The sequence below is a fragment of the Tachysurus fulvidraco genome, chromosome 10, assembly GCF_022655615.1.
Source record: "Tachysurus fulvidraco isolate hzauxx_2018 chromosome 10, HZAU_PFXX_2.0, whole genome shotgun sequence".
In the NCBI taxonomy this organism is placed as follows: Eukaryota; Metazoa; Chordata; class Actinopteri; order Siluriformes; family Bagridae; genus Tachysurus; species Tachysurus fulvidraco.
In genome coordinates, this window is record NC_062527.1 from 203,073 (window position 1) to 227,216 (window position 24,144).

Consider the following 24,144-nt stretch of genomic DNA (forward strand, 5'->3'; position numbering starts at 1 on the left):
CACTACACTACACACTGTACACTACACTGAACACTACACTACACACTGTACACTACACTACACACTGTACACTACACACTGTATACTACACTACACTAAACACTACACTAAACACTACACTACATACTGTACACTACACTAAACACTACACACTGTACACTACACACTGTACACTACACTAAACACTACACTACACTAAACACTACACACTACACTACACTGTACACTACACTAAACACTACACTACACACTGTACACTACACTAAACACTAGACACTACACTACACACTGTACACTACACTAAACACTACACACTACACTACACACTGTACACTACACTACACACTACACTACACACTGTACACTACACTAAACACTACACACTGTACACTACACTAAACACTACACACTACACTACACACTACACTACACACTGTACACTACACACTGTACACTACACTACGCACTGTACACTACACACTGTACACTACACTACACACTGTACACTACACTACACACTGTACACTACACTACACTGTACACTACACACTGTACACTACACTACACACTGTACACTACACACTGTACACTACACTACACACTGTACACTACACACTGTACACTACATACTGTACACTACACTACACACTGTACACTACACACTGTACACTGTACACTACACACTGTACACTACACACTGTACACTACACTACACACTGTACACTACACACTGTACACTACACACTGTACACTGTACACTACACACTGTACACTACACACTGTACACTACACTACACACTGTACACTACACACTGTACACTACACACTGTACACTACACTACACACTGTACACTACACTACACACTGTACACTACACACTGTACACTACACACTGTACACTACACTACACACTGTACACTACACACTGTACACTGTACACTGTACACTGTACACTACACACTGTACACTACACACTGTACACTACACACTGTACACTACACTACACACTGTACACTACACACTGTACACTACACTACACACTGTACACTACACACTGTACACTACACTACACACTGTACACTACACACTGTACACTGTACACTACACTACACACTGTACACTGTACACTGTACACTACACTACACACTGTACACTACACACTGTACACTACACACTGTACACTACACTACACACTGTACACTACACACTGTACACTACACTACACACTGTACACTACACACTGTACACTACACACTGTACACTACACTACACACTGTACACTACACACTGTACACTACACTACACACTGTACACTACACACTGTACACTGTACACTGTACACTACACTACACACTGTACACTACACACTGTACACTACACACTGTACACTACACTACACACTGTACACTACACTACACACTGTACACTACACACTGTACACTGTACACTACACTACACACTGTACACTACACACTGTACACTACACTACACACTGTACACTACACACTGTACACTACACTACACACTGTACACTACACTACACACTGTACACTACACACTGTACACTACACTACACACTGTACACTACACTACACACTGTACACTACACACTGTACACTACACACTGTACACTACACTACACACTGTACACTACACACTGTACACTACACACTGTACACTACACTACACACTGTACACTACACACTGTACACTACACACTGTACACTACACTACACACTGTACACTACACACTGTACACTACACTACACACTGTACACTACACTACACACTGTACACTACACACTGTACACTACACTACACACTGTACACTACACACTGTACACTACACTACACACTGTACACTACACTACACACTGTACACTACACTACACACTGTACACTACACACTGTACACTACACTACACACTGTACACTACACTACACACTGTACACTACACACTGTACACTACACACTGTACACTACACTACACACTGTACACTACACACTGTACACTACACACTGTACACTACACTACACACTGTACACTACACACTGTACACTACACACTGTACACTACACTACACACTGTACACTACACTACACACTGTACACTACACTACACACTGTACACTACACACTGTACACTACACTACACACTGTACACTACACACTGTACACTGTACACTACACACTGTACACTACACACTGTACACTACACACTGTACACTACACACTGTACACTGTACACTACATTACACACTGTACACTACACACTGTACACTACACACTGTACACTACACTACACACTGTACACTACACTACACACTGTACACTACACACTGTACACTACACTACACACTGTACACTACACTACACACTGTACACTACACTACACACTGTACACTACACACTGTACACTTACACTACACACTGTACACTACACTACACACTGTACACTACACACTGTACACTTACACTACACACTGTACACTACACTACACACTGTACACTACACTACACACTGTACACTACACACTGTACACTACACTACACACTGTACACTACACTACACACTGTACACTACACACTGTACACTGTACACTGTACACTACACTACACACTGTACACTACACACTGTACACTACACTACACACTGTACACTACACACTGTACACTACACACTGTACACTGTACACTGTACACTACACTACACACTGTACACTACACACTGTACACTACACTACACACTGTACACTACACACTGTACACTACACACTGTACACTACACTACACACTGTACACTACACACTGTACACTACACTACACACTGTACACTACACACTGTACACTGTACACTGTACACTACACTACACACTGTACACTACACACTGTACACTACACTACACACTGTACACTACACACTGTACACTACACACTGTACACTACACTACACACTGTACACTACACACTGTACACTACAGTAAATAAACAGAGGTCACAGCTCTGTATTAAGGACAGATACCTGGAGTTGTTGTGCGTCCATATTGCAGAGTTCTCGGCAGACTAAACGACCGGAGTACAGGACAAACGTGTGTCTCCTTCCACGCGTCCTTGTTTGTCCGCCGCTGTCAAACTCTCTTCTCCCCGCCGCCTCCTGAGCGCCCGAACAAACTCCCGGAAGTCGCGTCACGAAAGGCAACACGCGCCGTAACCGTGGAGACGCTCGAGCACATCCCCCTAGACACACCTATGGTCTGGGCCAATAGGAACGCGGGATGATGCGCGAGCGCACAACGCCCCCTAAGAGAGAATCGCTGAGATTGGGCTCCATTACCTGGACATGGAGGATGGAGTGAAATACAAAGTAGTGTTTGCATTCATGACAAATGCATTGCACATATTCATGATGCATATATAAGATGTTCTACTGTAACAAAATAAAAATAAAGTTAATTCGATTCAATTCGATTTATTTATTTAGCGCATTTAACAATTCCCATTGTCTCAAAGCGGCTTTACAGAAGTATGGAAACAGAAGAGAGAGAAAAAGAAATACATATATAATAATAAGAAAATAAATAAATAAGTGAATATATACAATTAAGGTTGAAAAATTCATTTAAAAAATATTCATTTAAAACTTAAGATTATATATATATATATGTGGGGGGGGGGGGGGGTAATAAAGGCTTTCATGCCCCAGTTCTGTTCTGTTTATAACAGTGCAGCCGAGAGCTCCTGAGGAACTAATGGGTCATCGTAACCTCTGAGTTCAGCCCAGACCTGATTGCTGATAAAGACCAGAACATACGGCTGACTGACACAACATTGGTTCAGAAGAAGACATGACAGTCTTCATACACAACAATCCCATGAGACATGATGACCATGTAGATCAATTCCCCCAGCAGGGTGACCACCGGGTGAGGAGACTCCAACCAGGGGTAGAACATCAGGACTGATGATGTAGCTCCGTAAGAAGAGAGTTAGTTTGAATCTTGTACAGAACTTATAATTTAATCATTGTCAAGAGGTTAACTGCCTTAATAGAAATAAAATCTGTTTTAAAGTTTTAAAAACGAAAGAAAGAAATTAATATTTTGTTTTAAACTGTAATTTCTTCTCCATCTGTTCATATTGGATTTTGTTTTCTTTTAGAATATTTTGGTTACAGATTTTTTATTTTTTAAAACTGAATATATTCTACAACATGTTTTGCTGTAGTAAATTGCCATCAGATATCAATGACTTAATCCCTGTTATTTAAATGTGATTTATGAGGCATAATCAAAGTCAGGTTACAGGAAGTAGGTAACATTTAGCGTGAGATCAGCAGGAAGGTAAAAGTGAACGTGACAGAGTTTGTGATGACTGTTGTAGCCTTCGGACCATGTTTGTAGGCTTCTCTGTATGAAGCAACGTTAATTCTGGCATTAACATGATATACAGACATGTTGTATACATCTGCACATTCATGTGGTTATTTATGGAGCTAATCGTGTGGCAGCATCACAAAGATAAATAGATAAATAGAACCATGCTGATACAAGTGTAGAGTGACAGCTAATGGTCACATTAAATATAAGAATAGGGGGAAAAGTGCGATCTCTGTGACTTGGATTGTGGCATTGATGTTGGCACCAGATGGGCTGGACTGACTATTTCATAGATTGCTGGTTTCTAGGGAATTTCATACACAAATGTTTCTAGAGTTTATACTGAATGGTGAAGCAAACCACTGACTGAGAAACAGCTCTCTGGGTGGAAACAAAAGAGTTGACAGGAAAATGGTTCAATACAGGAAAGATATTGTAAATCAAACAATCACTTTTTACAACAGTAGGGAGCAGAAAAACATATCAGTATGCACAAAACATCAAATGTTGAGATGGATGCCAAAAAATCCAGTTGGAACAGATTGGAAAAAGACCAAGTGGTTTTTGTTTCTAATCTTAAACTGTCCAGTTTAGGTGAGACTGTGGCTTTGAATGCTTGAATGCCCCAGATTCCTGTGGCCCTAATATGTCATCCCTATCAAATCCCATATGGCAAATCCACCTCACACACACACACACACACACACACACACACACACACACACACACACACACACACACACACACACACACATACGTACACACATACACACACATATACACACACATAAGATTTTTTTTTTCAGCTTTTATCCTATGTATATTTTTTTATATTCCTGGATTTGTGGTTATAAACAAAATGCATTGAACTAATAGATGTATAGTGTATATTACTGTATATCAAAATATTATCTTACTGCAACATTATATATAACTATAACTATAACTATAACTAAATGCATATGGATGCGCTTGTTGGGCTTCTGTGAACTGGTTTCGGTCTGCTTCTTTTAATTGGCAATTTATTTATGTGTCAATATAGTCTTTAAAATTACAGACACTTTAAGAAATGTATGTGTAGGAAAAAATGCAAAGTTATAATCCAGCTTTATAAAAATATATATGTATGTAGAATTTTCTTTAGTTTAATGTTTGGTGTGTTAAGGCACAAATCTAATGTTTCATACTGTAAAACATCTTCATACTGTCATGCAACCTAATAATAAAACAACAGCTCGCTTTGGGTATTTTCCTTCTCTTCATAGTTATGCTTTGTTTTTTTTCTATTTCAATCCTCCTACATATTTTATATGAGACAGAAGTCTTTCTCTAGACCAAAATCCATGTCAGAATTCCTAATGAGCAAGCCAGTGTAGGGAGCGGCAAAGGAAAAAGTCCCCAAGATGCTATAATTAAGAAACATTGAGATGAACCAGGCTCAGAAATAAAACCCATGCTAATTGTGAAATGAAATAAATAGGTTGGATTTGAGACTTTTTGAATGTGGAGTACGAGCATGGTGTCAGTACGTACCAACAGATGGCGCAGCTGAAATATGTCTACAGAAAGCTTTTGTCTCCCCACTTTAAATCATCATACAAGCCTTGAATCCAATCTATGTGTGTATATTTTTCATGTCATTAAATAACTAAAAAGTTGTTGAATGCTTTGGGCTGGATGAGTACATGGACAATGGGGTCGACATGTTTGTTCTCCATATCCTGGGTGGAGTACAGGACTCAGGGGGCTAGGGTTTGTTCCTGGCCCTGTTCTATTCAGCACATGATGGGTTGAAATCCTTTGGCTCACTGCCTGTGCTCAAGCTACTCCTGACTTAAAGTGAAGCAGAACCTTCGCCAATTTCCCTGGGGTGCTGAACATGAGGACACCAGCACTGTGTTGCAATACACCTCTGAATCCGTTCTCTTCCTCGCCGCCTGTGTCTCCCTGGGGGCAGTAAGATTGCATGCTTTAAAAGTCTGGATGATTTCATGACATAAAGTGTGAACTTCTTGTGCTTCTGCATGTTGCTTTTGCAATAAAAAGAGCTTGCAAGAACTATTTCAAAAGAGATAGTTCACCATTGTTTACTCGACTGTAAGATTTCCAATTTATCATGCTCGATGTCACCTCTATCACTACATGAATGGACGTTCTGTGCTTCAGTAAATTAGAAATTTAAAATGAGATATTTAAAAGAATATCATGTGCCATAAAATACAGTGAAAAATGAATTTGTACTTTTATTAAATAGGAGATTCAACATGTATGGCGAAGGTATGAAAAGCGGTCAGCGGTAAATAAAATAATAAAAAATATGTGTAAATATTATTAATTTTATATACGCTTGGTGCAATCAGGCAAATATCTCTAAACTGCACGTTTCTGTTACTCCTTGTGACTGAGCTGCACTTTAATATTTCACCATGTAACATAATCATACATCACACTACTACACTACACAAACATTACATCATATAATGCTGTAATGCTTTTTCTTTCCTTTTAATTCTATTTATTCTTTTTTCTTTCTTACATTTAGTTTATTGATATGCACAGTTTTTATTTCATCTCTAACATGTACAGAGCATGTACAGTATTTACAATCAGCTGATACTTTAACAGATAAACCTGTAACCTCTTGGACTTTCATGCCATTATCCCAAGAGCCAATCATGTGGCAGAAGCCCGATGTATAAAAATCATCAGATTTATTCGATTTCATATCAGCCAGACAGGTTTAAGCAAACATCAAGTCTACATTAACTCATATAACCACTGTACAACCTTGGTCAGCACTCCTCGATTTTAACTTTGCATATAACTCTATTTAAGTATAAGAAACTGAGTTAAAAACAGAATAAATAAAAGTAAGAAGATATCAAACAGAAAGCAATACAGAATGGAGAAAAATAAAGATGCTAAACGGTGAGGAGGATTGGTTTTAACAGCAGAACACCTCAATGGGCTTCACTTCTCATAGCCAAGGATAGGAATCTGATGCTACAGTGAAGACAGGTCTACCAATGTTGGAGCTCGCCTGGTCGTGGCTGTGTGGCTGCCGTGTCACTTCTGAACTTCTAACAGCTGAGCCACACATTATTGCCTCATTGATAACCTTTTGCAATGAACACTGACAGAAATGTACTGCCACAAAAACACTACTTTCCTCCAACCAATATCTTTGTACTGTCTCGGTTGCCCGAGTTGCTGTATCGTACCGACCAGCAGGTGACACCATTTCTCCTTCTATTTTGGACTCTTTGTCTGAGCTCAGAGCTCAGGATCATTTCAGTAGAGTTCCTCTTAGAGTAAGACAGCAAAACACTCAGAATTAAAACAACTGTGTATAGATCAGTCGCTGAAACAAATCTCACTCACACCTCACACTTGTTGGATTAGTTTGGGGAGAAAAACTGTAAGCTGTGGATTTTGAATTTCCAACCCAGATCAGTAAGGATGGTTTTTCCACCAGCAGCTTTCCAGAGGAATATTTTGTAATAGTCCTTTTATTTTTTTCTGAAACATGTTGAAATTACATACAAGTTGTATTTGGAGCTCAACGCTCCCAAATCAAACATGAACAGCAAACACATGAGAAAACCTCCCATGACAGCCTCGTAAGAATTTTCATTTTCATTTCAATTCAATTCGATTTGAAATTTATTGAATAACAAACTAAGAGCTGTTTTACAGAAGTATAAAAATTGTAAAGTTTAAAATTTATCTCTAACATTTATCCCTAACGATCAAGTCTGAGGTGACAGTGGTGAGGAAAATCTCCCTGAGATGATACGAGGACGAAACCTCGAGAGGAACCAGATTCAGAAGTGAACCTCGTCCTCATTTAGGTGACACTGAACAGGAAATGATGTCATTGTAAATAACGTCCTTTCTACAACAGTCTGTAGTCCGGTGGAACTGTGGAACCGAGAGCTCCTGAGGAACTAATAGATCAGGGTCATTTCCGAATTCATCACAGACCCAACATTAATTCCGTCATGCCAAAGTCTTTAAATGATCAAATGCAAATATCCCATATTATCAATATGTTTATCAAAGGTGTGTATTACAGTAGACATAATTACAGACTTGCACTGTAAGACATTTCAAGATGGTTAAACTTTAAGTAACCAAAGTTGATGCTGCCTTAAAAAACTCGAGTAAATTCAGCTTGAAGTTAATCTTGTCTTCAGCTCAAGTAGTCGAGACAAGTTTTAATTTGTCAAAACCTTTTTTTTTATCATGTCTTACAGTGCTGTTAAACTCATGTCAGTCTACTGGGGCACTTACATCAAGCTCATGAGTAATATAATATTCCTGATATTACATTTTGTAACGGTAATAACAGGTCATAAGAAGAAAGCCCATGCTATACTTATTTATAGCATTTTATTACTCATTTTGTGTATATGGAACAAATATATTATGACTTTCTATTTTCTTTTTCCTTACAGTTAATCTTAGTCTTCTTGTTGGCACATTATGTGATTAACCCCAAGTGTGAAGTGTAATAAGAGTCACCAGTTAGCAGTGGGAACAAGGCCGGTGTTCCTTAACTGGCTTTGGATGGTAGAGGTCAATCCAAATCTTCCAAAAGGTTCAACTGAGTTGAGTTTAATGACTTTTTATGGTTTTTGTACACATCAAACCATTCAGTGATCCTTTTTTTGCCCTGTCAATGAGAGCATCATCATCCTAGAAGACAGCACTTGCATCAGGAAAGAAATGATTCATCACAGGATGATATAACTCAGATATATATCTGTACTGATTTGCAGTGACCCTTCCATCTAAGGGGACAAGTGGACCTAAATCCATGGTTGTAAAATATTCACCACAGCATATAATAAAGTCTTTGGACCTGCTCAGCTCAGCAACCTCGTGGTTTCAGCACAAATGATCTCTAAAGTGCGTTTTTCTGGTTCCTGGTATCGATGGATTTATCCACGCCATTCCTACTATAATCTCTCTCTCTCTCTCTCTCTCTCTCTCTCTCTCTCTCTCTCTCTCTCTCTCTCTCTCTCTCTCTCTATGTAGCTGAGGTTCTTGTAAATAGTCTGATCTCACTGTGTTGACATTCTCAATCACCTGAAGAACAGTCGCACTTCTGTTATTCCTTACGTATCTTGCTAATGCGCAAGCATCACAAGTATAGAGCATAAGCTGTCGTTTTCAATGTACAACCCTGTTTACTGTCTTTCCCATAGATCCAAATTATGATGTCATGTCAATCTCTTGTCCTATTAAAACATGGCCAGCTGAGAAGACTTGAATGCGCCACAGAATCAACGCTCTTTCAAAAAAGTGCCATAGCTCCTTTTCTCTTGCCATCTTGATACAAACCTGAGGTCACCTGGGTCTGTCCAGTGCATGGTAAGATTTTAATGTCTTTAACTGTATCAGTTAATCGTACTTGTTATGTTTCTCCACCCGTGATTTATAGGATAATTTTGCAACAGTAAAGAAACCACCAAGAAGACAAAACTGAGACACTGTGCACATGGTGTATATAAACAACAACATGCTATAAAGTGCTACACATACAGGTCATAACCTTTATTGAAACAATGAAGTGTGAGTGCTGCCCCCTACTGTTGTTTAGGTGTTGAATTGCTGCCCTCCAGGGAAGGCAGTAGGTTGTATAGTTATCTCCTGATGGGGCAAAATGACTACCCAGAAACCACACAACCTACTACCTCATCCTGTACGAACACCAGAAAATGCCCTTGGGGTAAACCAGAAGAAGCCTTGATGATTCAATAGCGTTAGATACTTGCTGACTTTTAAATCTCATGTGAGCGTGACATAGGAAGCATCATGACATGTATGTTAGCATGAACAGTATGCACAGTAATGATCAGAACTTTACTATTTATTGACAGTGTATACAGAAAATAAATACGGTATCAGTACAGTGAAAGCATTGTCCAAGAGAAGCCAAGCAAATATGTATGACTATCACTGCATCATTGCCCATTCACTTCCCGAAACTAGCTAAACATCTTGGCTGGTAAATTCATAGCATTCATTGCACTGAACAAGTCAGACTTGCAGTCTGCAGCTGCAGGGAAAGAAATACATGAAGAAATAGAATTAGCGCTTTGTTCAGTTCATGAAATTGGCACGCTTAATGCTAAACACATCAGAGGGAAGATGCCAGCTGTAGCAGTAAGCAGCATGCCATTACCGTAGCAGTCACTTCACATCATGACGATGATATTATAGCCACTTCAGGAAAGACAGTAAGTTGTATAGTTATCTCACAGCAAGGGTATGACCCTAAAACTATACAACCTACTACCTCACCCCAAAGGACAGTTTTAACAGAGCGGTCAGCTGGTCCGGCTCGGGCTGCAAACAGGGTTGCATCGAGTGTACAGAGTCACGACAGGTACAGTAATGAAATGAATAGCATAACAAACATATATATAGTTACGAATGGAAAGTATAATAAAATGATATAAGCCAGGCTGAATTTTACTCACGTAAACATACAATACCTGGATCAAGCAAATCATCGTCCTCTAGGAAGGTTCCAGGTTGTCTGTTGGTGCATCCCTCCAGTGTGCCTCAACATTGCTCGCCTCCATCTGTAGCATGGGGAAAAAAAACAAGACTCATTAAATCCATTAGTTAATCTAGGCCCATGTTCATAAAGTTAATGAAACGCTTCTTATTGGAAGAACTGCACTCTCTTCTGTTGCTATGCGATGCTCCAACCAATCACAAATCTGCTGGGTCACATGACAGACACGACGGTTCACTGGTGATTCTCAATAGAACTGCAGTCTTGAAAACTGGAAGCACACTGTTATATGGTGATGTGTCTTTAAAACAAAAAAAGAAAAGAAAAAAAGAAAAGAAAAGCAAAAAAAGAAAGCAATAGTGTTTAGAAATATGAAAAATTGCCTATATTGGAATTGTGTTGCATCCGGCGATAATTTCCACATATTACGTGTGAATTTGACAAGGCACCATGTTGGGCTGGTGCACCAGGAGCCGTGGCAGCAGGAAGGTCATTCTTTGTCACCCAAATTTTAGGAATAGATACTAGGAATTGAATCATGCTTTCAAAAATATGTGTGAAAATATGTGAGGCATTACAATATTGAATTTATTTTTTGCTTGCCCTGTACACTATGAAAAGCAAGGGTGCACAAGAAAATATGAATTGCCCCAATTTGGGTGGAGTAAGAGATGTGCTGCAGTAAATGTTGTAGCTCCAGCTAAATTATTCAGAATATTTCAGAGAGTTTGTAGTATTTATCAAAGTGACGTGTAGATTAACACACAGAAATACACACACACACACACACACATATATATATATATAGCTATAGGTTGGTATACGAATACGAGTTAAGTTCCAACAGCATGAGTTTTACCAATCCTGCAACAGCACATAAATCATGTAATCACTAAAAGCTAAGGCTTATACCGAACGTGTGAACCATAACACCGCAGGCTCCTTTTCATGTCGTCGGCGTCCGCTGAACGGCACCGGGTGCCAACGGGAGAAATCTGTGCGGTCATATGAGCAGAGCTAAGGCTAAATAAGGAGCCCAAGGTTCCTATGGCCCCAGGTTAATGGGCACAAGCTTGAAACAACTATTTATACATGCTAGAAGCTCCTATTACACAAGTGTTGCAGCCAGCCTGGATGAGCAGACGTTGTGGTGGTCTGAGGCAGACGCCATGACCTCCCCATCACCTCTGCAGTTGATACAGCACATTTAATGTAACTAATGACTCTAACATACCTAAACTGAGACTCACTGTAACAGAGAAGTGTCAAGTACACAGGAAGCAGGAACAGACTGAAGCATACATGAACACCTGAATGCAATCCTGTCCTTATATTAAAGGTGATCGGATGGAAAATGGATGATGTTACATCATTTTTACAGTCAGCTCCAGAATTATTGGCACTCTTTCGCCGAGGTGGTTAAAAAAAAAAAAGATTAAGAAAAAAAAAATGTCTGCAGTTATAATATATAGCATCACAAAAGGTTATCGGTTTAAGGAAAAAATATTCCACTTATTAAAATACATTGACATTAGTTTTAGCGCTGCTCGATTTTCTTTTTAATAAACAAAATGTATAGTTTACATATTTTTAAAGGTCATTTGAGTGTTTAGATTTTATTCAGCGGTCATCTGCGACTTCCTGTCGCGCTGGGGTATAAATATGAGACGACACAGAAGCCTGAATTCCTAAGTTGTTCGTCAAGAGGGGAAAGGGTCAGCAATGCACCAATGGACCGAGGAAAGTGGGTTGGCCTTCATGAATCTGGCAATGGCTATAAAATCTCTACACACCATTAAATGCCTACAGGCGGAATTGAGATAATAAGGAAGTTTAAAACATCTGGAGCTGTAATGATGGATCCAGAAGAGTTCTCAGACCTATTTTGGTACTGTGAGAATGAGGAAGTATCGAAAGATGGCTCGAGATTTGCAAAGTTCCCTGTTTTAAAAAATGTTTGTCCGGTTCAACACAAAAATGCCTAAATGATCAGACAATCACGGTTGTGATGTGGCCTTCCTCGAGCCCTGGTCTTTAGCTTCCACAAGAGATGACCTGAAACTGTGAAGGATGTGGAGAGATTCCGTACTGAGAAATGCTCTTAGTTTCTCCATTTTTTTATGTACTATGTTAGTAATACTGTTGTGAACAAAATGCAGGGGTGCCAATACATGTGTAAATATAAATTGTGTGATAAGGGTTTTGGTTTTTTGGAATATATTTAATTAATTTTTCTAAGATTAAATGAAATGAGTACAAATGTTTCCCATAAATACATAATATTATTTTTTTTGTTAACCTGCTGAGAGATGACGTCATGTTTCGGTGTCACACTGTTCCACCATTTTGTGGGTTTTGAGAGTGAACGTCAGAAATGAAGCGATATGTCGGCAGTTTATTGTTTTAGACCAAGCACTCTTACATGCATCCTGTCAACTCAACTCAAAGCACTGAGAATGAACAGATCATTTTATTAATAAATAAATAAGATTAATAAAGATAAAGGTCAATTAGATGAAACTTGGTAAAAAAAAAAAAAAATTGGAAAAAGAAATCCTGACAAAGAGGACGTTCTGTTCATGTTACGGTGTCCTTTGACGTCTTTTAGCGGTCGGCAAATGTTAGAATTTTATATCCGGAAAGAAGAATCAACTGAACAGAAAAAAGTGACTTTTTTTTTTTTATAAATAATTTGTGGCCACCAACTGCACCAATACAGCCAACACCTATATATGACGTTTGAACAAACGGACGGCGTGCGGAGGCTTCGCTCGAGGTGTCGTCACGAGGACAAACACGCTACCCGCCGAAGCCGAAACAAAACCCGCAAACAGCGTTCGAACTTGTAAACTCACAATAAATAGATGGATTGCACTTCCCTTGCAAATGTCTTATATCTCTGTGGGCTTGTCAACCTGATTATTTAATTTTCACCTGTACTACCTTTAATCTTTAGTCAAAAGGAACCTGAATCATATTCTTACGTCAGCAAGAATCAGATGGGATTAAAAAAGACCACATAAAGACATTAAGGCTGTACTATTAACCCATAAGCAATGGGGCAAACCAATTTATTATAGTGTAGAGACTGGGAAATAGAACAGAATAATGCTGAAGGGACAGATACAGTTTATATACAGGTTATATAGGTGTGGGAGGAACCTCAGTCTTGTTGGTGAGATCTCTTCAACACGGTCACGAACCCTTCCGAAAAAATAGCCGACCACAATATGGCCTGCCAGAGCCACTACAAACCACAGACAGTATGTATTATGTCACAATCATATACTTGTTGCTCCAATGATCGATCATGAGTTAAGGCCCATTGTTCCCCGTGGTCGAAACTTCCATTGTGTTCCACGTGAACATCCCGACCAGCTTTTTTTCTGCATTCACTTGCCAGATTCAGCTATAATTTCTACAGTAAACATACGGTAACAGAATATAAAAAATGCACTTCAGTGACAGGTCGAAAAAAAAGTTGTCAGGCGTCCGTCCGCTAATCGTCTCTGACTCAGTCTCCTCCGTTCTTACAGGAGACCAGCTGCATCCTGTTTTGAGTTAAGTAAGGTTAAACTTGCCAACGTTTAAAGGTAGCGTGTCTGATATTTGAGAAAAGCTTCAGAAAACTGCGTTGGGCCACCAAACAAAACGAAAATCAAAAAAAAATGTGTAGCCAATGAGCAGAAAGGGGCGGGTCTTGTCAATATGGGAGGAGAGAGTGTTCAGTGTGCATATTCACAGGTGGGAGTTTCCCGAGTCGATAACTCCTGAGCTAAACGCTGTTACTACACAAAAGGCGGTTGTAGCTGCCTCTCTACATTACTACGATAGAAAAGAGGTGTTATTTGTGTAGTAACAGCGTTTAGCTCAGGAGTTATTGACTCGGGAAACTCCAACCTGTGAATATGTGGCCAACTTCCTGCTCCTTCAGTTCTCTCCAGCGCTGGAAAGCTGATCCTATATTAACACGTCCTACTTCTTGTCCTTATCGTAAGTCTTTCTTCTCTTTCTTTCTTTGTTTTTATCCTCCATGTCGATGTTAAAACCGCTTTCTGCTAATGTCACACATGCACACTGAACACACTCTCCGCCCATATCGACAAGACACGCCCCTTTCTGCTCATTGGCTACATGTTTGTTTTGGTTTTTTGTTTAGTTTGTCGTCCCGACTCAGTTTTCTGAAGCATTTCTCAAATATCAGAGACCCCACCTTTAATGACCGAATTCTAATTTCTAAAAGTATTGCCATTCATTTGAATTTTAACCTTATTCGAATTTAAAATGTTTGTTTATATATAAGGCATATACGCATGTGTGTCTGTACTGTATGTATGTATACATGTATGTATGTATGTATGTATGTATGTATGTGTGTGTATGTATGTATGTATGTATGTATGTATGTATGTATGTATGTATGTATGTATGTGTGTGTATCTATGTATGTATGTATGTATGTATGTATGTATGTATGTATGTATGTATGTATGTATGTATGTATGTATGTGTGTGTATCTATGTATGTATGTATGTATGCATGTCTGTATGTATGTATGTGTGTGTATGTATGTATGTATGTATGTATGTATGTATGTATGTATGTATGTATGTATGTACTGTATGTATGTATGTATGTATGTATGTATGTATGTGTGTGTATCTATGCATGTATGCATGTATGTATGTATGAATGTAAGTATGTATGTATGTATGTATGTATGTATGTATGTATGTATGTGTGTATGTATGTATGTATGTATGTATGTATGTGTGTACTGTATGTATGTATGTATGTATGTATGTGTGTGTGTACTGTATGTATGTATGTATGTATGTATGTATGTATGTATGTGTGTACTGTATGTATGTATGTATGTATGTATGTATGTATGTACTGTATGTATGTATGTATGTGTGTACTGCATGTATGTATGTATGTATGTATGTATGTATGTATGTATGTATGTATGTATGTGTGTACTGTATGTATGTATGTATGTATGTATGTATGTATGTGTGTACTGCATGTATGTATGTATGTATGTATGTATGTATGTACTGTATGTATGTATGTATGTGTGTACTGCATGTATGTATGTATGTATGTATGTATGTATGTATGTATGTATGTATGTGTGTACTGTATGTATGTATGTATGTATGTATGTATGTGTGTACTGTATGTATGTATGTATGTATGTATGTATGAATGTATGTATGTATGTGTGTACTGTATGTATGTATGTATGTATGTATGTATGTATGTATGTATGTATGTGTGTACTGTATGTATGTATGTATGTATGTATGTATGTATGTATGTACTGTATGTATGTATGTATGTGTGTACTGCATGTATGTATGTATGTATGTATGTATGTATGTATGTATGTATGTATGTACTGCATGTATGTATGTATGTATGTATGTATGTACTGTATGTATGTATGTATGTATGTATGTATGTATGTATGTACTGCATGTATGTATGTATGTATGTATGTATGTATGTATGCATGTATGTACTGTATGTATGTATGTATGTATGTATGTATGCATGTATGTACTGTATGTATGTATGTGTGTACTGCATGTATGTATGCATGTATGAATGTATGTATGTATGTATGTATGTATGTATGTATGTATGTATGTGTGTACTGTATGTATGTATGTATGTATGTATGTATGTATGTATGTATGTGTGTACTGCATGTATGTATGTATGTATGTATGTATGTATGTATGTATGTACTGTATGTATGTATGTATGTATGTATGTATGTATGTATGTATGTATGTACTGTATGTATGTATGTATGTGTGTACTGCATGTATGTATGTATGTATGTATGTATGTATGTATGTATGTATGTATGTACTGCATGTATGTATGTATGTATGTATGTATGTACTGTATGTATGTATGTATGTATGTATGTATGTATGTACTGCATGTATGTATGTATGTATGTATGTATGTATGTATGCATGTATGTACTGTATGTATGTATGTATGTATGTATGTATGCATGTATGTACTGTATGTATGTATGTGTGTACTGCATGTATGTATGTATGTATGTATGTACTGCATGTATGTATGTATGTATGTATGTATGTATGTATGTATGTACTGTATGTATGTATGTATGTATGTGTGTACTGCATGTATGTATGTGTGTACTGCATGTATGTATGTATGTATGTACTGTATGTATGTATGTATGTATGTATGTATGTATGTATGTACTACTGAGTCTCCTATTCTGAATGGTCTAGTGGAGTTAAAGAGAGCTGAAGCAGCGATGGACACGCTGTGATGCAGACGAGCTACAGTGACTGAGATGATCTGTCAGGCTGACACATTCTCACACCACATGCCATAACTATGCCCCTCTGCCATTGGAAGACAGAAATTCATCTGTTGCTAGGCTATTAATAGAGCACTATTCAAATATTTTTGACTGTTTAAAGCTCCAAAGCAAAACCTAGAGGACTGAGAGACTGAGACTATGTCTAGCTTAACCAGGACTGCTCTTCTCCTCTGAGCAAATAAATACGATCTACATACATAAAGAGTATAATAAGGAAAGAAAAAGACTGCAAACTCTGATTTCTACTGAAACATAGTAAGCTTCCCGAATCCTGTTTTGCATTTAACATTTGCTTGGACAGTTTTGCTCCTATATATTCAGCTGCATCACGCTGTGATGTCCCATGCCATGCAGAGATACCATCTGCTCCTCGGAACTCTACCCGGGCGCAGGCCCATGGCAGAAGGACACTCTAGAGGTCCTGTGAGCTCGCTTGGGTAGTATGGAAGGTGGTGTGGAAATGTGTGTGTGTGTGTGTGTGTGTGTGTGTGTGTGTGTGAGTGTGTGTGAGTGTGTGTAGTGGGCACTTATGTAATGTGGCTTATAATTCATAAACACAATATGGATGGTTAAATGTGCCAAGCGGAAGTAGGCTGCAGCCCAAACAAAACAATGTGGAGAAATGAGCTAGAAGTTGTTTTTCTTTGTACATTTTCTACTTGCGAAACCCTTTGGATCGCTAATGGGCCTACACTAAAACTGCTTCCAGAACATCAGTAAATAAACAAACAAACAAACAAACAAACAAACAAACAAACAAACAAACAAACAAATAAATAAAAAAAATCTGAATTAAAAGTATATTCAGTCGTGAAATAATTCGCTCCATGCATCTTTTGGACGCATTTCTCTAGAGGTATGAGCAGAAATTAGAGGTGTGTTTAAGATGTTTCCACCATCTGGCTGAGTAACCGAATGCCTGGCATGTGCAGAATTCCAGAGGAGATATCATACGGCATTGATGGGGCAGCAGAGCCACAGCCTCGATGCCTTATGCACAAACAGGTTGTATTTCTAGCCAAGCATCTGGGGGCAGGGAAAAGGGGGGACAAAGGGCAGGGTAGACAAGGAGCGAGGGTTTCAGAAGCACCACATACCCTTGTCAGTACTTCAGCACAAGTAAAAAAAACAACAATTTATGGCGCCGATTCAAGGTCAAGGCGCGGAAGGTGGAGCCAAAAGGAGTCCAGGACACTGTGAAGCTGCTTTATCACATGCGAGTCAGACAACCAAAATGAAGCCGGTCGAATAATTAAAAAAAAGCACTGATTTAACACGTCGTCACTCTGTTGTTGTTCTATCTTCGCCTGCCCTGTATCTAGTCCTCCGTCTCCCAAACTGCAACACTCTTACTTTCGTCTGTACGACGCTGGATAATGTTCACAATGTTCACTGAGACTCTCCAGAAGGTCGGCCATTTTTCCGACGCTTTAGGCACAGAAATGTACGGAAGGAATCTGTTTATATTCATTTAAACATTGACAGTATGGATTGTAGTGAGGGTTAAGTGGGCATTCCTTTACAAAAAAAAACACTAAAAAAAAAAAACACTAAAAAAATGACACTATATTAAGTTTTGTTGTTTTTAATTTATTTGTTTTTATTTTGTTTTAAAAAGCAACCGTTGTGTAACAGAATATATTTGAGTGGACTGAAAAAAAAAATGGACTAAGAAAAAAAAACATGTTCAGTTCATCGTTATAACAAAAAATCTGGTTAGATGAATGATTTTAACAGTAACCTTTTTTTTTTTTTGGTTGGTTATTTATTTATTTATTTATTTATTTATTTATTTATTTATTTTTACACCATTTAGCAGACAGCTTCCTATGCACCAGTTTGTGTCTTGTAAAGCTTCACCATTAGTAAACATTTCTTCTTTTTAAATCGTACATTTAATCTAATTTAAAAATAACCTTCTGGGTTTTTATTTATTATTTTCCCCCTTTTTTATCTATTAAAACTATAAATTTATCTAAACAGCAGAAATCAAAACTGTTTCCTAAAAATGATCTTTAATTGTCTGTCATCTTTTCATCCCGTTCTTTAGATCCATCATTTAAGTGTGTGATGATTCAAGCCTATGCTTATGGATCTAGTCCATTATTATCTGCAGGATTACAACAAGCTGGTGCTGGATATTACAATAACAAAGTGACAACGGATCAGAAGAGTTTTTACGGAAGGTCATAATTTGCTGATAATTTGCCACCTCTCCTGATCTGAGAACATACTGTAGGCTCATTCTCACCACATTCGTTATCGTTGTCTTGCTTTTCAATATTACATTTAAAACTTTCGATATTTTTAAGTTCAAATTTTCATTAGAATGATCGAGTAACACAAAATTAGTTCGGTTAACGACTCCAGCCACAATGAGCCGTTGGTTTTTGTAGTTTTTTTTCTGCCAGGTCTAAAGACATAAAGTCTTAAACACATCTGAAACACCTGCCGTCCATCAGAGGTTCCTGAATACTATTGTGCTCCTTCTCGTGAGGTTCGTCACAGTTTGTTGATTTCGTTTCCCAAACAAACTGTGATTCTTTGGTTCGGAAAATTTACTAGGTGTATGTTTGTGTATGTGAGGAAATAAATAACCTCATATTTACCCAAGGACTTTTACTCTAGTATTTAGAATCCCTGTGTAATAAATGTGTTATAAATACGGCAAAAGCGTAAATAAGGGCCGAACGTTCGGATGTTTTGAACTTCTTTTCCAGCAGCAAATGTAAATAAATAAATAAATAAATAAATAAATAACTAAATTTGGTTGTTGATTTTGAAAGCGATGAAGCACTCACATGCCACTCACCTGAGCAGAAAGCCTCGTGTGTGTGTAGGACAGGATCGAGCTTCACACACACCTGAAAACAGCAAAGCACAAAGTCAGACTCGGTCACTGTTTGTGATTGAAAATAAAAGGCTTATTATTGTAGACATATAACGATGTATTACTGCAGAAAGTCTGTGATAAGATTGTTATTGTCCTTGATTTAAACTGGAAGGAAGACGCCTACATGAAGGCAATTGGTTTACAGTGGAACTGAAACCGCGCTGATCGGTCAGAAAATTCATTACAGTCTAATATCATTTTCTATGTCAGGCTCAAAACAAATCACGTGCGCATACTTTGATTTCTGGTTAATCTAACACACTAAACCTCTCTCTCACACACACACACACACACACACACACACACACACACACACACACACACACACACACACACAAACACAAATAAGTCTGAAATCAAACCCTCTGTGATTAAACTTTTGCACGGACACGCAGACTTGGCACCAGACTCAGGTGCACATTCGGTTTTCAGTGTTTTACATTATTCACCAAATTTCTGTGTGGAAGAAAGAGGCTGAGCGAGTGAGACAGGACGAGTGTGATGCTGAGAGAAAACGAGAAAGGTAACACGCCGATCGTGTAACGTAACCCGCTGTCGCACGCTCTTTTGGATTATTTTCCGCTTAACGTCTGATAACAACTCGTTCGACTTCGATATAAATATGAAGCGTCGTCAGAAACATCTCACCTTTTTTATTTTTTTAAGAGTACGGCTTTGTACATCAAATAGGCCGTATGTATTTTTTAATGCATGGCGTATACGCCGTATCGATAAGGAACGAGTTTTTATTTAAAGAAATAAATCGATCGGTTTGTGCAATTTGTGACTCATCGGCGAAAAATGATGCGAACTTGTTAAAGGGATGTGATGCGGAGTTAAAAAAGCTCGGAGTCACGTTTGTACTTCTGTAAACTGAACTCAAAATGGTGGAGCAGGTTTCCACCGAGGCTCTGGCCTCGTCTCCTGAGGAATAAGGCTGCGTTCCTGCAGTTTGCTTAGCATCCAGGATGTACGGTGCTAATGTTAACAGCTTTAGGAATCATCCTACAATGATGTGTGGGTGTGTGTGACTTTATCGGTGGCACGGGAACGAATCAGGAACAACATAAGTCTGAGTCAAGTTTTAGGGTCGCTTCCCTTTTCTCTCTCTCTCTCTCTCTCTCTCTCTCTCTCTCTCTCTCTGTCTGTTTCTCAAACACACAACTCAAATAGTTACCAAGATAAAGAGACTGATGGGATGTAATCAAAATACTTTCGTCTGTTTCCGCCGTTCCAGAATATCTCGGTAGAAAATCAAAGTAATGAAGAGCATTTTTTTACACAGCGATGTGATTAACATTATACGTTTAGGTAGATTTCACGCTTCTAATCCCTAACATTGCGTCTCCGCATTAAAATGTATAAAATCATTAGAAAAACATGCACAAATTGAAAAAATTGTAAATATTGAAAAAAAAAAAAAAGATCCGAAATAAATCCCTTTATAAAAATGATAATGTTGTAGGAGGTTTGCTCGTGTTAGTAAGTAGTAAAGGTTTGTGTTACACTACAGACCAAATCAGAATGCTCCTGAAGAAAATATTTGTGGGGAGCAGAATCCATTTTAAATCAATTACGCCGCCATTTTGGAAAATAATGCTGCAAAAATCACCAGTGTGCAGAATTTTCTTTTAAAGGCCTCGACGACGTCTGACGATCGACCTGAAGGCACAACGTAGAAGCCTGAAGACTGAACAGAACTTTCTGTCTCGCATGAGATGTCGGAGAAATGAAAGAAAAAATCATCAACAAACTCTCGCTGGCTCACGTGCTAAATTATTCCTAAAATAAAATATCAAATATAAAACCTAAGTTTGTTCATCCTAAATATATTGTTGAATCCTAAATATTACGGCTGCAGTACTGATAAAGGTAACGTTGGTGTTATGAACACCTGCCATACTGTGAAGAGGAACAAATAGCAGACGACCTGTTGGAAATTCGTTAGAATTATAAAGTCACTGAAAAACAGAAGAGAAAATTTCACGCGCACACACACACACACACACACACACACACACACACACACACACACACACACACACACACACACACACACACACACACGTGTAAACTAATCACAAACAAAAAAAATCTCAACGGAACTTACAGAAATCTAACCCTCAAACCTCTAAAAGTGTTTCGGATACTCGGGTTCGAATTCCTACAGGCCTCTTTTCCTTCTCAGTGAGGTTTCTTTTTTCCCTGCAATATCTTCTTCGTTGTGGAGGGAGAAAGAGATGATAGAGGAACTCCGGATCTGAGAAGCGAGCTCTAGCTAACAGTTTCCCCGTTCTGTCCTCTCTCCACAGCAGCCTAGAGATCCAGGCTTCCCCCGTGCTCTGCATCGTGCCTTGGCCCGGGCCTGGAGCTGTTCGGCTCGGTTAAAGCGGCCTCAGCAACAATAGGAGGCCACGCGGGTGTCTGGGAGGCGTGTATGAAGCCCGTCTGTAGACTAGAGCCTCGTCCGAATGAATGGAGTATGTTACAAAACACACAATTAGCATGTCCGCTGAATGCAAATCAGCATGCAGTGCCTGCCTTCGCCCTGGCTGGGCCTGGGGAACATTTAACAGGCTGGAAAAGGTCCTCCCCTCCTCCTCCTTCCGTTTTTCTTCTTTCCTCCTTTCCCTCCCCTCTTGGCGTTTCTCAGATGTGCCTTTCTCTCTTGCCTCTTGGGCTTCTGAACCATCAGCACGACCAGCTTCTTGGAAGTACAGTGCTCCCTCTAAGCATGTGTTCCAGAGAGGGTTTTTAATTCTGCGAGAGATGCATGAAGAATCCGCCACAGAAAGCGGAGCCACGTTCCCCTCCACGCTCCCTCTCACGTGTCTGTGTAACACGTCAACAAAAAAATAAATAAAACATATAAAATCTGTGCTCTGCTTTTGGTCCGGTGGCCCGAATGGTTTTTTTTCTCTCTTTGGGTTCAGTCTTTTGTGAGCGATTGGCATCTCTCCCAGACACAGCTCCCGTACACCACTAGCCCTGTCAGAACTGAGAAAGAGAGACACAGAGTGAGGGAAAATAAATGAAAGAATGAGACAGAGGAAGTTGGCACTGAGGCAGGACCAAAATGTGCACCTGGCAAAGCAACACGGGCCTCATGGAGCCTTGTACGTAAGTAAAAATGGTGGAAGACTAGATACAGACCTACCTACTGTATAGACCTCTATGTCCAAAGAGATCCCACGTTCCAAAGCTTGCTCAAAAAAAAGGAAAGAAAAAAAAAAAAGCTACAAATGATATTCATCGCGAGACTTAAAACGAAGGAATCGAAACCAAACCGAAACAAAAAAATAATCTCCAGTGTCGAAAACTGGTGCATGAGACCTCAAGCTCTGCGCTGGAGAGTGTGACTTGTTGGCAGGTTTTGGTTCGGCTGCAGTGCAGCGGCTGTAGACAGAGGGTTAAATCCTATTAGGAGAGCAGAAGCCCTCCCTTTCTGGCTAGGCCCGCTGGTGGGGAGGCCCTTGCAGCAGAAAAAGCAGCCGAAAGGTTTTTTTTTTTCGTCTCCTTTTTCCTTCCCTTTCCCTTCTTCACTGCCGTGCTTTTTCAGCTTAGCTCCAGCAATCTCCCCCATGTCTTAAAGAGAGGAGTGTGAGGAAGAAATGAAGGGAGCATAGGAAAGAGAACCAGAGAGAGAGAGAGAGAGAGAGAGAGAGAGAGAGAGAGAGAGAGAGTGGACAGAAGAGTGAGAAAGAGAAAGAAAGAGAGAGAGAGAGAGAGAGAGAGAGAGAGAGAGAGAGAGAGAGAGAGAGAGCTGACTAATGTTGAAATATGAGACTCAGTGGGGTGAGCCTCTTTCTCATCATACGCCCCACATGGTCTTGCACTTGAGAGGGAGGGGGAGAGAGAGAGAGAGAGAGAGAGAGAGAGAGAGAGAGAGAGAGAGAGAGAGAGAGAGAGAGAGGGGGAAAGAGAGAGAGAGTGGGAGGGAAAAAAAGCAGCAAATCCAGGGTGGT

General features: G+C 39.1%; 1 protein-coding gene and 1 long non-coding RNA gene across 3 annotated transcripts in view; both read right to left on the reverse strand.

Moving 5' to 3' along the window:
- The window catches only part of pparab (peroxisome proliferator-activated receptor alpha b), a 29,714-nt gene extending 26,520 nt beyond the window's left edge, over positions 1-3,194 (reverse strand). Inside the window, exon 1 of the mRNA XM_027140852.2 lies at positions 3,024-3,194. The gene's annotated coding sequence lies outside the window, so the exon portion shown is untranslated. The remainder of the gene's footprint in view (positions 1-3,023) is intronic.
- A 923-nt stretch (positions 3,195-4,117) lies between these two features.
- Positions 4,118-23,840, reverse strand: LOC113639199. Of its 2 annotated transcripts, XR_007144271.1 has the most exons (5): positions 23,337-23,840; positions 22,290-23,176; positions 20,099-20,150; positions 10,881-10,970; positions 4,118-6,324 (listed from the first exon to the last, which is right to left on the reverse strand). It is a non-coding gene; the product is annotated as an uncharacterized LOC113639199 (long non-coding RNA). The 2 variants fall into 2 exon arrangements; XR_007144270.1 differs by lacking the exon at positions 4,118-6,324 and having other exon boundaries at positions 10,235-10,970; positions 23,337-23,839.
- Between the last annotated feature and the right edge of the window lie 304 nt (positions 23,841-24,144).